Source organism: Carassius gibelio, chromosome A8 (assembly GCF_023724105.1).
Source record: "Carassius gibelio isolate Cgi1373 ecotype wild population from Czech Republic chromosome A8, carGib1.2-hapl.c, whole genome shotgun sequence".
Lineage (NCBI taxonomy): Eukaryota > Metazoa > Chordata > Actinopteri > Cypriniformes > Cyprinidae > Carassius > Carassius gibelio.
The window spans coordinates 13,408,751-13,423,670 of NC_068378.1; the positions used below are offsets into that span (position 1 = coordinate 13,408,751).

A 14,920-nucleotide genomic window follows, 5' to 3' on the forward strand; every position below is an offset into this window, starting at 1 on the left:
TACACAAGAAACCATACAGGACAATGCACACTGATCCATCCATTGTGCCATCAGCCCATATTGTGGTGTGGTTTCTTGGCTGCCACAGAGTAGTTAAAGCAGACTGAAGACCTTAAAATATGATGTACTGCCTAATAGACCATTGAACTTGGCAAATAGGGCAATCCACACAGTCCTATCATGTTGTCAGCCCATTTCATGTCATGGTTTTACTGCTGCCTCCGAGGATATTTTAAATTGGACCTTAGGCCATGATATTAGAGGTGCTACCCTAACGAAAGCTACATTTTGAGCAAATGGATCTCTATTAATTGATGTGCATCCATGCTCTCATTTTCATAGAAAGATGGAAGTGATGCACATAGGAAATGGGTTATAGTATATAAAACTAGAAAATGTAATGCATAAGCATGCAAAATATTCGTGTGTGCATGTAAATAGTTTTTCGAGGGGATGTAAAAACTTTCTTGTGTGCATGCAGAAGTCTGTATGTACATGCAAGAAAACCAAAACCAGGGTTGCCAACTCTCACATATCTGAAATCATCAAAAATGATCAAAAATCTGTTGGTTTACTTGCTTAAAGAAACATCTTTTTTCAAGTTTATTTGTATAGCGCTTTTTACAATTCAAATCGTTACAAAGCAACTTTACAGAAAATTATGTTTCTACAATATTTAGTAGTAGCTTATGGTGGTGAATGTCAGTTTGTGCACGTATGACAGGATTTTTGGAAAAAAATGAATACAAGACGTAGTCAGCTAGATGATAAAAATTATTAATATTATTAATTAATAATTATTATATGATGCAGTCACACATGAAGCAATAATTGTTAGTTCTGTTTGTTGATTCAGGGTTAGCATCATCTGAGGTCCTCTGAGGGTCAGCATCATCTCTTCTCAGGTGTTCTGGATCCAGACTGGAGCTTGTGTAAATCCTAGTTACCACGGGATGAAGATCCCTTGGCAAAACATAGAAACAAATAGAGACATCATTAGCATAGCTGCTGATCCAACAAAGTAAAATTAGTTTAACCCAAGCTAATGAATAAAAATGCACATTTGATCAGATGCAACTACACTCACAATTTAAAAGATACATTATTTCGTAAGCTTGGCGAAAGAGATGCGTTTTTAATCTAGATTTAAACAGAGAGAGTGTGTCTGGACCCCGAACATTATCAGGAAGGCTATTCCAGAGTTTGGGAGCCAAATGTCAGAAAGCTCTACCTCCTGTAGTGGACTTTGCTATCCTAGGAACTACCAAAAGTCCAGCCTTTTGTGACCTTAGGGTGCGTGATGGGTTGTAGCGTGGTAGAAGGCTTGTTAGGTACGCAGGAGCTAAACCATTTAGGGCCTTATAGGTAAGTAATGATAATTTTGAAACTGATACAGAACTTTATAGGTAGCCAGTGCAGAGACTGTAAAATTGGTGTAATATGATCATATTTCCTTGACCTGGTAAGGACTCTAGCTGCTGCATTTTGGACTACCTGTAGCTTGTTTATTGACGAAGCAGGACAACCACCTAGAAGTGCATTACAATAGTCCAGTCTAGAGGTCATAAATGCATGAACTAGCTTTTCTGCATCAGAAACAGAAAACATGTTTCATAGCTTGACAATGTTTCTAAGATGGAAGAATGCAGTTTTTGTAACATTGGAAATATGATTTTCAAAAGACAAATTGCTGTCTAATATAACACCCAGATTTCTGACTGTAGAGGAAGTAACAGTACATCCGTCTAGTTGCAGATTGTAATCTACAAGATTCTGTGTAGTGTTTTTTGGTCCAATAATTAGTATCCCTGTCTTATAAAAATTTAATTGTAGAAAATGATTTGTCATCCAATCTTTTACATTTTTTACAAACTCTGTTAGCTTAGATAATTGAGAAGTTTCATCTGGTTTCGTTGAGATATATAGCTGAGTATCATCAGCATAACAGTGGAAGCTAATTCCGTATTTTCTAATAATATTACCAAGGGGCAACATGTATATTGAAAATAGAAAGGAAACCTAGGACGGATCCTTGAGGCACTCCATATTTTACTGATGATAAATGAGATGACTCCATGTTACACGCATGAGAATGAAAAAATGACAAATGTAGTATGTTTGTAATTTTTTTCACCCTGTATAGAACATAACGTACTCGAACATAACGTTTTAACACACACACACTCCCACACAAATACGTGTTCATTGTTTTTTGGAAATTGCCCTCTTGACAAGTCATCTACACGCACCTCCTCAGAGCAGAAGGATCGTCTCATTAAAAACCGACCCAACAAAAGACAAAGCATGTCTACTGTTTATATTTATTCATCTTTATTGTGTGCATATTCATATGCCAAACTATTAATACTTATACATTTTATCTGTTATACTTTTAACTAACTAATTATTTTATTTATTTGCAGATTGCACTACTGAGACAAAGCACTGTTACCTAGGGACAAAAGGCGGTCAAGGGCCTGAGCACTGCGATCAAATCTCTGTTATATTGTATTATTTAAGGTCATAAGAATGGAGAAAGCGGCTCTACTTGTCTTCATTAATATGTTCCACATTTTGTGCCTTGTTCTATACCTGTTTGTGTATATAAAACAATAATAATTTGTAAAATAATAATAATAATAATAATAATAATAATAATAATATTTACAGATGATATGCCAAATGTAAGTTTTAAAATAATTCTGTATGAACCATTTATGTTAAATATGGTTTGAAAATCTACTGAGAGGTTTCGAATTGGAGAATTCAGAAATGGAAAGTGTGTAGGAAAGTTAAAAACCTTGTTAATTATAACTTAATATAAGCTGATTTGTATTTGTGTAATGTAAGTTATAAAAAATTATTTACAACAAAAATCTGTTGGTTTACTTGCTTAAAGAAACATCTTGCAAAGGAAATTATTTAGCAACTTCAGCTACAAATCATCTCAAGCTATTCCAAACCGGTATGATTGACTTTCTTCTGGGGAGCACAAAAGGATCCATTTTGAAGGCTGTAGCTGCTCTTTGCAGTTACAGTGAATATGGACTGAAGCTTTCAAACCTCAAAAAGATGCGAAAGCACCATATCACAAACATGGTTCAAATTCAGATTTCTGCTGTATATTCAAAGTCTGTGTCTAAAATCATACTTTCATCTATAGAGGAAAAACAGTATATGAACAGAGTATACACTTTACTATCCCATGAGGCCATGGGAGAGGAGTTACACGCAGCATGTAGCATGTTTGTAATTATTTTGCCCTGTACAGAACATAACGTACTCTAACATAACATACTCTAACATAACGTTTTATTTTATTTTTATTTTATTTTTTTCACAGTTGATATTTCTTCAAAAGAATGACATACTCCCACAGTGTGTGGTTTTGGATGTAGAAAAAGTCTCTTGAGGACAGCAAGTTAAACCTGAAATGAATCACTCAGACCAGATTTGTGAACTGGATCAGTCCTGAACAGATGCAACTCAAAATAATTTGTTTGTGAATCAGACATTCCATTTATAATACTTTAATGATGCTTTAGCAGTTTATTTATTAGGGCCCGAGCACTGCAGTGCGAGGACCCTATTGGAATTGCTCCGTTTCTTCTTCTTCTTCTTCTTCTTCGAAATGAATCGCATTTTTGAGGGCCTAAACATGCTCCAAAACTCACGAAACTTTGCACACGCATCAGGACTGGCGAAAATTTACATCTGATATAGGATTCAGAAGTGGGTGTGGCAAAATGGCTCGATAGCGCCACCTGTTATATTTCAACGGAGTGTGCCTCGAGCTACATGAAAATCGGAACACACGTAGCACACTATTATCCACAAAAAAGTATCTTGGTACAAAATCCAAAACCCAACAGGAAGTAAGTTATTTTGAATTTCCTGTACAATATTTTTGCAGTTTTTGCCATTTCCATGCCTCATACTTTGACAAACTCCTCGTACAGTTTTAATTGGATTGTATTCAAATTTGGTTGAGAGTCATCATAAGACCTTTGTGATGTGTAATCGTGAAGGTTTTGAGTTTTCGTCAAGGGGTGTGTCCCTGGCGGCCTGACAAAATTTGATGTTTCGCCGTGAAACAGGAAGTTGCTGTAACTCAGGCAAGCCATGTACGATCATCCCCAAACTTCAGACGTTTGATAGGAGTTCTGTCTTGAACAAACATCCATGAGCAAATTCAGTTATAGTAATAGCACCACCTGCTGGTAACAGGAAGTGAAATGGTTAACACTGTTAAGGACTCCTAGGAACAAATTAAAAAGTGTAAACAAGTGTTAAATAGGCTGGCAACATTCTAGAAGAATACTAAAACATGCTAGCAACACTTAGCTAAGTGCTTAAGCATGCTACTAATTCAGTGAAAAAGGAAGTTGCTGTAACTCAGACAATGTCCGATCTGCCCCAAACTTCACATGTTTGACATGGGTCCTATCCTAAATACATCAACATGCCTGTATTCATTTATAGTCATAGTGCCACCTGCTGGCAACAGGAAGTGTCATGTTTAACTATTTTATGCACTATTTGCAACACATTAAAATATTCCATTGTGTGCTAATCATGCTAGAAATATTCTCAAACATGCTAGCAACACTTCCTATTTGCTAAAGGATGCTATTAATACTATGAAACAGGAAGTTGTTGTAACTCATGCATACAATTCCCAGTCTGATCCAAACTTCACATTTTATAAGAGTCCTGGCATGAACACAACTAAAGGTCAATATTGAACTATAAGTATAGCGCCGCCTGCTGGCAACAGGAAATGACCTATTTTATACTAACTTAAACATGAGATGTCTGATCTGCCCGAAACTTTGCATGTTTGGTAAGAGTCCTGGCCTGAAGACATTAACATGCCGATATTAAGTTGTAATCATAGCGCCACCTGTAGGCAGCAGGAAATGTGTCACAAATATTTACTATTTTATAAGCATATGGCCCAGCATTCACTGTTCCTCCTATGGGCAACGGGTGGTGGTGAGCCCGGGTGCGAGGGCCCTTTCATCACTTCTTGCAGCTTTAATTTTTTCATTTTTTTAGACCCCTATTCATTGAAATTGCATGAGGAAAAAAAAAACTTAAAATGGTCATGAAAGTTTCTTCTTCCAGGAAAGTTTGTCATACAGATTAGGAAAAACTCAAAGATAAAAAAGTGATGTCACCATTTTCCTTTGGACCCATCTACCATAAATATTAATCATATTACCAAAAAAAAAAAAAAAAAGGTCTAGTGTTTTACGAGAATTTTCCTTATCTTCAAAGAGGTAAACTAGAATCTTCTTGGAGTGCTGTGTGTGTGGGAATCTGACCGTTTACATGTGCTGTTTCAAGAATGTATTTAAATCGTGAGGGTTTGACCATTTAAGTACTTCTGGTGACAAGCATCTTAGAAATGTTGAAATCTTTCCAGAAGGTTTGTCAGTTACTATAGTGTAATGGGAAAGAAGCACCAAACAGAACGAGATAGTATAGAGACAAGAAATAGCTTTTATCTGACACCGTGGTTTCTGTGGATTTTACTGGTACATTACAGTAGGAACATTCTCAATGATACATACTACATACAAGCAAATAGTGTGATTTATTTCAATGTATTACAGCTTTTCCCATGCTAATTAATGAAGTACCCAGTTCATTCAATCATTAATTGGTCTTTCTTAAGCAGTTGCCCTGGGGATTGATTTCCAGACGCTCCCCCCACCAATACGTTTAACACACTGTTTAACACATATTGCACTTTTTTTTTTCATAATCAACACGTTAAAAACTTGAATTAATTAACTGAAATGTTCACTGTGTTGTCTAAGAACGTCTGTTCCCCAAAAGATCATTTATGGTAGAAAAATGAAAAATGTCCTTTAGATGATTCAAATTTTCTTTATGCAAAAAAAAAAAAAAAGAAAAACCCAGAATGAATGGTTGACTTTTACACATGATCCTTTTCCTAATTGGTCAGCTTTTCTCATAAATGTGTTTTGTGTTTACAAATCTGGATGGACCTACCGTGACCCGTCAGGTGACTCTGCCCGTGCTTAGCCTGTATATTGGCACACATACTGTGACTAGCAGTGCACGTGCCACAAAAGTCAGCTGCCCCTTAAAAATAAAGTTTTAAATTCCTATCGTAAATATTGGCAGTGCCCTTGTTATTATGTATAGCCTCTGAGCAGGACATGCTTCAGTGACTGTATCCTTTGATGTCAGAGGTGGACTGCAGAATGTTCCATATACACACACACACACACACTTACACACACACACGACTGACTGGCAGCAATGCTACTCAAGGATCTATTCAGACACAATCAGTGAATGAAGTGAATGAGGTGATAAGACAAAGGAAATACTGTAGCCATTATCTGATACACTGGCTTCATCTTTTTGATAGGAATGTCACATTACATATTTCACATTAGTGCATTGTAAGCCTATCTCTACATGATTTATATACCATCAAATATTTACAACTATAACTTTACCAATGTTTTTTAAAATTAATTTTGTTTTACTATCAATTTTAGGTGCATATATATATCAAAAATCAATTCATTGAAATTCATTCATTGCATTCATTGATTCATCATTGCAGTGTCTAAACCCATTATTAGACTGGCCTAGAAAATAATATTATTAAATGTTGGATAACAGATGAAGAATTCAACCCCTTGTTGAATCAAGGCCTACAACTTTCAAGCTCTCTGTCAAAAGCAAACATAAGACTTCTTGAGAAATATTTACATGGGTCTGAACTTTCATCACTATTACTCTTTCATTATTATAGGCTCTCAATTTATTATTGTCATTTTTATTATTATTTAAAAATAATTGTCCATGTAAAATTATGGTAACAACATGTTTTGTACAATACATTGTTCACAAGAATAGAAGACTATGGAATGTGGGTGTGTGCATGTCAGTATGGGCGTGAGAATTATATATGGATTCTTTTACAAAATTCTTGTATCCTATGTGCCTTTTTAAATAAACTCTATAAACACTCTTTATTTAATGAAAAAATGATTTAACAACTGCTCATAGATTGGGAAAAAGTGAAAGTGTCAATGACTTTTCTGGCAAAATGGAAATTTCATGGAAACTTCTTAAGTTCATTGAACCTGTGTGAGCAGATAAAGTTCTTGAAACTGTAAGAGTCACACATCATGCTGTGAACAATAAGTCAAGTACAAACAAGTAAACATCTGATCCTTCTAAACCTCTGGGAATCACACCTCCCCCTCACTAGTGCGCAGGGTTTCTTTTAAGACCTGCTCACCCTTGAGTTTAGCCTTAGGCCTTTCAGATGCTAAATATTGATGACCTTTTTCAGACATGGTGTTAAATACAAAAGCCTCTGAGGATATTTTGTACATTTTATCGTGTTTTGGCTACCTGTACCTAAAGCCCGGCTTTCTGTTAACACTTTCAGTAATCATGCCATATCAGATTGAGTCATTCTTTCACCTGGTTTTACCTGTCTCTACTAACACTTCCTCGTAGCACATGCATCATCGTCTGCTTAGAGCTGAATTATATGCATTCCAAACAAAACAAGAGTGAAGGGAGCAGGAGCATTGCTAAAACTCATATACTAGAATTCTACATTAACATTCTTTAAGATAAAATCTAGAAATAATAAAACAAAAAGTTTTGACTGGATGAGATGTTTAGAGCTATAAACTGAGACTGTGCATAGTAATAATATTTGAGATGTAGTATTATACAGTCTAGTATTAGGATAATTAACTTTTATTGCTTGGTGGAGGAGTTTCTATTTCTATAATTATCAGTTCAAGCTTATCTTTTTATTGAACATTGATGTTTATTTTTATTTTTATTTTTATAACAGCACTGTAGTTGCCAGTTTATAAAAAGTGTTCACAATGCAAAATCCCTTTCCAGCTAACAGGGAACATTATCTTAACATTCTGGCAAGGTCCTCTCAATCCCAGTAACATTAATGCAATACTCGTTTAAAGTTTCTAATAAATCAGAGGTTCTATGGTCTTCAATAATATTCTCAAAACATTAGCACAAAAACATTATTTATACATTTTTCATGAAACACTTTTCCATGAAACATTTGAATTGGGATGTTCTTCTACTTTTTTTAAATGCTGCTTATTTCAGTCACACTTTATTTTGGGGTCCATTTATTAGTATGAACTAACCATTGGTCATGCAGAATTAGATATTAATATGTGCTTTATAAGCTTAAACAGCCAATATGCTAGCAATATGCATGCTAATAAGCAACTAGTTAATAGTGAGAATTGGTCCCTAGACTAAAGCGTTATCCTAATTTCGTAATGTTCAGAGAACATTCAGAAGTGAACATTCGAAGAATGATTGCAAAACGATACAATGGTATGTCAATGATCATTTAACATCCACATAACTAAGAAAAAACGAACAGCCTTTTGTGGTTACCACACCTGGGACAAGAGTCAATAAAGGTCATTATTACTCTAGATCTGCATCTTTAGAAATCCTGTTATTCTTCATGCCTTTAAGAAGGTAAGAATCATCTAGATTGTATGTGCAAAACGTCTCGCAGTTGACTTCTTGAGTGTTACTGAAGTTGCCAAAGAATTTCCTTTGCAAGATGTTTCTTTAAGATCTATCTGTGAATGTGAACAATACCAGATTCATAACCATCTCTTTGTTCATTCAAACGAATGGAGTCTCCCAGGCTTCATAAAGCTAGACATCACACAATAGACTTCATCCCATTTGTGCTGTGAGACTTTCTCGTGGGAAACAAGTGGAGGACATTAAGAATGTGAGAAGAATGCCCTTTGAATAGAAGATGTATCGGCATGAGTTGGATATAAAGGCGTACAACTATCATAAGAAATAAAACCCATTCACATTTTGACCTTTTAAATATGATTTGTGTGGCCAAAATGTCTAAAAACTGCAAAGAGGGCTAATGCAGTGGTGACATTGAAACTGGTAGCAAAAGCTTGAGGACTCATGACAATAAAAAAAATGCATTTATCTTACAGCACATATCAGATATCTAAAGCTGCGTTGACAATAGGAAAGTTCCAAGTAGGGGGTGGCAAAGGAAGTAGTGAGTACTCATACTCAAACTGAAACCCTGCTCAGGCACTTTCAGGAAGACGTGAGTGCACCACATGGGCATGGCTCTGTACTCAGTGTACTGTAAGTGATCTGACTGAAAAGCATATTCATAATCATACCTAGCAGAACATAGCGTTTCAGGTATCTGTGGAATGCCTCAAAGCATAACAAAGTGTCATGTATAAAAAGAAGTCGATGACGCAAGTGTAAGCAACTCCAACTAGAAGCGCACATTTTTCATTATCAAAAACTTTAGAAGGGCTTAACTGGGATCTTTTTTTTTTCATAGCATACCTACATTCTGTAAACTTAAAAAATAAAATAGCTTTTCTGGCAATTAAGAATTCGGAAATACTGTAAAAACTCCCAAAACATATTGCTTCGAAACGTTGTGCAGACTGCAGCCGATTATGCCAAAATAAAAAGCATTTTTGTCTGACTGCTTTCTATACTATACAAGAATGTCAGTTTTAGATACAGATTTCAACAGTATTCTTTCTAAACCATTTAGACACTATTATGTTTTCCCTCACGCCACCACCATACATTCTTACATAGCTTCCTTCTGCTCTTCCACGAAATGCAACTGTACATTTCTTTGTGACATGTAACACATTTCTACAGATAAATCACCTGTATAAATACAAATATACACTCCTGTGGCTGCTGCTGATGTTCCTTTGTTCAAAATTGGCCGTGATTGTGCTTGGCAAACTCCATATATGCTTCCAAACTTGATTGTTTAATTGGAATGATTGTGATTCGATAACTATTTCATTACAATGGCAGGCCATTTGCTAATTTAGCAGACATTACAAACATTCCATATCAGATATGTAGGGAATATGCAATAGGCATGACTGTTTCTGAAACTAAATGGAATGGTTTGGTAGTTGTGAAGAGCTGGAGAACTGTTTTGATCATCAAGCATTTATTTATTGTGTAAGTTGTAGTCAGTCGTATTTACTGTTTTGCACACATGGGCCAAAACACATGCACTTTGCTTAAATCAAGAAGAAATAAAAATCTGATATGAACAAGAAAGTAATTATTCAGATAACATAACATTGTTTTGAAGGTGGATAAAAATTTCATTTGAGAATTAAGCGATTACGGAAAAACTGAAGAAATATAGCTGCACACTTTTCAAGCAAAGCATTACACACACACACACACACACACACACACACACAAGCACACACACACACAATGGTTAAGTTTCAGTTTCTGAAGTAATAGGTTTCTTCCTTAAAAAGTTTTGTTTGTCAGACTTTGTGGCATATGCCCAACATTGATGTACTGTAGGAGTAAAGCTGGAAATTTATATGATTAACACCTTTGGTTTCTATAAAATTCCTGTGTCACTTCCAAGCAAACTGATACATCCACCTACAAATGACCTTTTAGCAATATAGAGGTTAAAAAATCCCCTTTATCTCAATGATTTTGCCAGTTCAAAAAAAAAGTTGAAAGAAAATTAATGAAAAGTACTGTGTTTATATATTATATATATTTGAGAATTTGGGAAAAGTGTATTCAGTAGTATTCAGAAATACCAGTAAGCAACTGAAAAAAAAAGAAAAAAAAAAAACATTATACCTTACACTACAGAGAGCAAAGAAAATGATTTAGCAGAGTCAAATTTTACTAGAGACCATTTCTGAGAACTTAAATGACTACAGCTGTTGAATCCCATTAGGGTTAGTAATTCCAACTTTTGTTTCTATGCAGAAATGAATCACATTCGATGCAGACTGTATTCCCAGATGAGCGATCTGGGAATACGAGTCTTATGACTCCTCTTTTCTTTACTGTGAATCACAACGAAGTAAATCCCACTGAAAGTAGACTTTTCCCACAGACATCATAGTGAAATTGCCCCTCATCACCCTGGAGTGGCGGGACAGTGAAACTACGGGGTTACAGCAAGCTCTCTCTCTCATCTGTAAACGGTCGTGGAAACTGCAGATTTCTCAAGCTCTGTTAGAAGGATACTATTTTGCACTTGCTGGAATGGGAATGCATGAATACATACAAGTGTTTTATTGTTTTAGGAGATTTCATTGCAGAACAGTGTACAGTGTGGCCTATTCTGAAGTGCTGACAGACAGACAGAAAGAGAGACAGACAGACAGAAAGAGAGACAGATAGACAAAGAATATGAGAGTAAAGGTGGCATGTGTTGCTTTGTTTAATCAATACACAACACCCTTGCTTTAAAGTGAGAAGGAAGAATGAAAGAAAAGTGAAGCGATGAAAGAAATAAAAAATGAGAGGCGGTTTAAAGCACCTCGGATGTTAACCGTTTGTTTTATGTGGTTTTTTTTGTTTTGTTTTTTGGGGGTGTGAACTTGACCTCTTAAAATAGTTTTTGCAAAGTAATAACTAAAGCACTCCGTTGATTGGTGCACAGCAGCGGCATGATTCTGCCTTGATTCTGATTGGCTGAAAGAGCTATGGTCTTACCTTGCACTGGGTTACTTGAGTTCAATGACATTCAACCACTATGGAGTGCGCAGCTTTGATTTATAAACCGGTCGGTTTATGGAAGAAGAAACACGTGTCTGCTGTCAGCAGTGGCTGGCGTCCCTGTAACGGAGTTAGATTATTGCTGAGCTGAATTTGATCTCATCAGTTCTTAGTCTGCTGGGCAGCATTTGCTTTCTCACAGTAAATTCTGCTGAACCTGGACATTCTTGCGCAGTTGCCATGAACCATCCTCGGACCAGCCACATTGGCGAGCTCAATGCTGACCACTTAGCTTGAAAAACCCACCAACCTGCTCATTAAACAGCATACTGGCATATGCGTAGTAGCCTAGGCATCTAGGCAACATCTGAAACTGAACAAAGCCTAATGTATTCTAAGGCCTTAATCAAGAATAAGTCAGCATGTCTTTGCTGTGATGCCGTGACTTTAGTTATGAATCCACACAGGGTTGGACTTTCCCCAATTTCTTAAAAAATAAAATAAAATACCATTAGCAGTTTGTGGTTTATCACATTGTCATTTTTCAACCAGTGTCAGAAATGAACCAGGACTTGTTAAAAAAAGTCCCCTTTTTTATTCAAAATATAGATCTAAAACAATATCAAAATGTACTGTAGGTAGAAGTTTTAGAGCTGTGTAATATTCTGAAAGTTTAATAATAATCATCAAAATTTAGTTGGTCACACTTTATTTCATTTGCTAATATTCCAATGACTGCCAGTTGACATGTTCTTAATAACACAATAATATAGTTAAATAATTTTGTAGCCTATATGACATTCATTTGATTTCAATAAATATACTAAAATGTTTGTATATAAAATATTTCAATTAATTAATATTTGAAAAAACTGACCGTGTGATTTTATGATTAGAAGCAAAATGATGCCTTGAAAAAGGTCAGTTCCAGGCTGCAAATGTTATTCTTTAATAACACAAGTACCTTTCTGAATCTGGTTTCATTGTGTGACCCACTTTGCTTTTCACTAATATTCAATCTGATGTTCCTTGCAAAGTACTATCATTCTGAAACTGGTTTTGACACAGAACAGATTTTCAGTCAGTCTCTTTGAGCCAAGCACAGCCTCAGACCACCCACACACAGTCTGTTATATTGTAAATAGTCGGACTATACAAGACTACAACATAACCACAAACCCAATGGGTGATTTGAGTTCAGCGTCCTTAGCTGGTTTTAACGAGAAACCGCTTTACTATCTGAGCAGAATGAAGTATTGTGATTTGTCGTCCCCTGCTGGACAATGAATGCAATTACATTCATGTACAGTTAAATTATTCTCAATCTCATACAATACAGCATAGTTTCAAGAATAATTGTTAATAATAAAGAATTATCAGTGCAATGCACAATATGTTTGAAAATGTAAATAAAACATGTATTACTTATGACATATATATATATATATATATATATATATATATATATATATATATATATATATATATATAGATAGATATATATAGATATATTTCAATCTCACTTAATATTATGGATAAAAAAACGGCTAAAAGGATAAATAAACAAGCTAAAATTAAAAACATCCCAAAGAATATTTGCACAACCACAAAAGAATCATAAACGTCTAAACGCAAACGCAGATATTTACTAAATGATCACAGGGGTATTAACAAAATAATAAATTGTAATTATCATTTTTGTATTATCAACTCACAACATCAACAATCTCATTGTCACCAATCATAAAATCACGGCTTTTCATTATTTTCTTTCATTTTCTTTTGACGGGGCATTTTTTTTATTATTATTTATTTATAAAATACTTTTAAAAGTCTACAAACAGCAGGGAAACTTAAATACATTAATTTGTTGATAAATTCCGAGGCCGAGTAAACATTATTTATATTAACCGCCTTCTAAATACCGTATTTTCCATATTTAATTCACAAAAATGATTCAAAATACCAACCTTTTTTTTTTAGATGATCAACACTTTATTTTTTTTTAAACCCAAAAGATATTTCAACAAGATGGCATTTAAATTACAAGCATACTCAACGTTATAACTGGAGCTTAGACACACACAATATATATATATATATATATATATATATATATATATATATATATATATATATATATATAAACTTATTTCACTAATATAAAAACAATAGTGCTAACACATTTTAGAAATCAGAACAATTCCATCAAAATTATATTAAACTAGTAACTTTTCCAGATATTACAAAAACAAAAATGAAAGATCCTATTTCTTATAGTACATTTATTATTATTATTTTTAGTAACTTCACATAAGAAATCTATAAGTGTGGTTATTTTCTTAAGAAACATTTGTTTGTGGAAAAAACCCCCTCAAAACTTTCAATGAATCTTTCGCTATGTGATTACGTAATTTTAGCGCGACAGAATGCACTGTGGATGGCGCCATCCTTACAACGTGCGCGCTGTGTTTAGAGCCGAACGCGAGCTGTTTTTTGATCTCACCCGGCATTGACATATTTGCGGAAGGTACGTCAACACGAACAGCAGCTTTAAGGGATGTTTTGGTGCCTCAAAGCTCATCCATCTGACGTAGTTTTTAATGTTAAATACTTCAATTTGCTCCGTAGGCCAACATGCGTGACAGTAGAGTTTCTTTAGCCACCAAGCTAACAGTTACATGCTAGACGTTTCTCTCCTTTTGTTGGAGTGTGGATATTTAATATCACTGGGATTAATTCACATTCCGAAGGACTGATCATAATAAGCTTAATTTAGACGTAATTTGTAGCAGATGGGCGCAGACAGATTTGGCAGTATGATGAGAAGTATGATTGGCATGTTTTCGTATAATCTTACCGTTATTATGAGACCGTAACGACTTCATGTTACACACACACACACGCCGTCCTCTATTTCACAGATCACGTCTAATGTGGACAGTTCAATGCTTTCATACAACAGCAGGCCGAGAAGAAGCTCAAGAAGACATTCATGATTGTGCAGCTACAGTTATGAATGCGTAATACAGATGTTCACATGCACGTGGACATGCATTGTTCTAGATCTGTCCACTAGTGCTGTGGTGTTGTCTTATGTTTACGGTTGATGATACGGGTGGCACTGACACAAATTTTGTGTTTTGGAAGATTGGCTGCTGCAGTATTTGTAAGTTAGTCAATGTTTCTATGGAATACTGCAAAAACAAAGATAAGCATATCATAAGCTTTAAAGGTTTTTGTCAATATTTACATGGTGACCCTTGTTAATCATAACCTCTGTAAATCACTCTGGCATACTAGATATTAGCTTCTGACTGATGGCGATCCATTCTTACCTTATTAGTTC

General features: G+C 35.1%; 1 protein-coding gene across 1 annotated transcript in view; it reads left to right on the forward strand.

Moving 5' to 3' along the window:
• Positions 1-13,975: 13,975 nt before the first annotated feature.
• The window catches only part of LOC128018500 (importin-11), a 130,950-nt gene continuing 130,005 nt past the window's right edge, over positions 13,976-14,920 (forward strand). Inside the window, exon 1 of the mRNA XM_052604051.1 lies at positions 13,976-14,101. The gene's annotated coding sequence lies outside the window, so the exon portion shown is untranslated. The remainder of the gene's footprint in view (positions 14,102-14,920) is intronic.